Consider the following 2,141-nt stretch of genomic DNA (forward strand, 5'->3'; position numbering starts at 1 on the left):
GAGAGGTGGTGATGGTGGCTCAAGTCGTTGGGTCCCTGCCACCCTGGTAGGAGAAGCTGGCTCCCAGTTATGTGAGCATCTGGGGACTGAGCCAGTGGCCATGGCACATTCTCTGTCTCTCTTAGACAGACTGATAGATAACGAAAAATACTCATGGGGCAGCCTGAGACAGAACCATAGAGGCGGGCGGCTTGGCCCGTTGAGAAAGCCCCTAGCCTTGTTTCCTGGGATCTGCCCAGCCCCAGGAGTGCTTCCTGCTTCCCAGCACTGACAGCCTTTCCCCAGGCAGAGCCCCCTGCAGATGCCAGCCAGAGCACTGCTCTCCGTGCCGTCACAAGGCTGCCTGCAGGTGAGGTGCTGGGAGGTCGGGGCCAGCCTGCCCAGCTCCTCCATGGCTCTGAGTCCTCCCTTTCTTTCCAGACAAGGCTGAGATGAAATGACATCCCTTGTCAAACTGGAGGGATGCCCCAGCTGCAGTCTGCCTGGGGCTGTGACAATGATGTCATGCAGACTCTGAGCTGTCCTCACCCTTACCCAGTGCAGCTTCAAAAAGGTGAAAAACGATTGCTTTTGATCTTGGACTATAGTTTGTCCTCATATTGTGGGAGAGCAATTATTAACTTGTCTTAACTTGACATGGAGAAACATCGTAGTCTCTGTTTCTTATTAACACAGTCCCACCAGTCAGCACAGGACAAATGAAAGAAAAAGTGAAGCCTTCAACATTATCTCAGGCACCTGCTGGAGGGAAAGTTAGAGCAGTGATATTAACATACTCAGTACCTCCTTCCCCTAGATACGTACATACTCTCATTTCAACCTCACAATGACATACAGACTTACTGCTGCCATTTTAAAAACAAAAGGAGAAGGTACTGGAAGAATTAATACTTTATCTTTTTTTTTTTTTTCAAAAAAATAATTATTTATTTGTTTAAAAGGCAGAGTTACTGGGCGGGTGGGGACAGAGAGAGGGAGGGAGAACTCCCATCTGCTGGTTCACTCCCCAGGTGGCCCCAAAGGTCAGATCTGGGCTAGGCCAACACCAGGAGCTTCATCCGGGTCTCCCACATGGATGCAGGGTCCCCAGTACTCGGGCCATCCTCTGTTGCTTCCCCAGGCACATCAGCAGGGAGCTGGATCGGAAGTGGAGCAGCTGGGACACTGACTGGTGCCCATATGGGATGCTGGTGTCACAGGTGATGGCTTAACCTGCTATGCCACAACGCCCACCCATTATCTAACTTATAAAGTGAAAAATAAACTGTATGTCCAGGATTATCAGTGGCTGTGGTTCTGGGGCTAATTCTTTCCCCATCAAAACAGGAGCTCTGACCGTGGTGTTGTTTTTGTGAATCTTGACTCTTCTCTGGATATTTCTGCTCTGTCTTCCTGTTGGTAGACCCACTCCTCATACTTACAGAGGCTGGGAAAAGAGAGAGAGAGAGACGCCATGTATCTGTTGGTTCTCTCCCTGAATGCCTGCAGTGAACAGGACTGGGCCAGGCCAAAGCTGGGAGCCGAGAACCCCACTACTTGAGCCGTCAACTGCTGCCTCTGCAGGTCTGCACTGGCACAAAACTGGGATCAGGATCCACAGGCAAGATTCGAACTCAGACACTCCAGTATGGACATCTGTGTCCAAACTGGCATCCTAACTGCTAGGCCAGATCTCCCTCTCTGGTTCAGGAGTCCAAATGGGGGCCTCTTGTGCCACAGCTCGGACTTTTCTATGGACGCCAGGTTGTGTTCATCACCACCCAAGTGTGCATAACCCCTCCCAAGCCTCTTCCCTGTGCTCCCACCAGCAAACCCCGCCCCTTGCCACCTGGCTGTGCACATCAGACACACCTGCCTACCTGTGGGGAGAGGGACTTCAGGAAGAGCTCATCAAAGGCCTTGGAGGAGGGCTTGGGAGAATTCCAGAACTCATCCGGAAGGCACTTCTGGGTCCTGGCTTCCCCTGGGCTACTTGTGTTCTCTCCATGGGGAGGGCCCAGCCAGAGGAAGGCCTGGGCATTGGACGCAGGCCCAGGACCTCAGCGGGCCTGACCTCTGTGCCACTGTGTTGAGTCCTGCCTGACAGTACCAGTTCATGTCAGTTGGAAGCCAGGTGCAGGTTTGGCACCCCTGGGCCCAAG

This window comes from Oryctolagus cuniculus, chromosome 12, assembly GCF_051225735.1.
Source record: "Oryctolagus cuniculus isolate XC-2025 breed Fujian yellow rabbit chromosome 12, ASM5122573v1, whole genome shotgun sequence".
Classification (NCBI taxonomy): Eukaryota; Metazoa; Chordata; class Mammalia; order Lagomorpha; family Leporidae; genus Oryctolagus; species Oryctolagus cuniculus.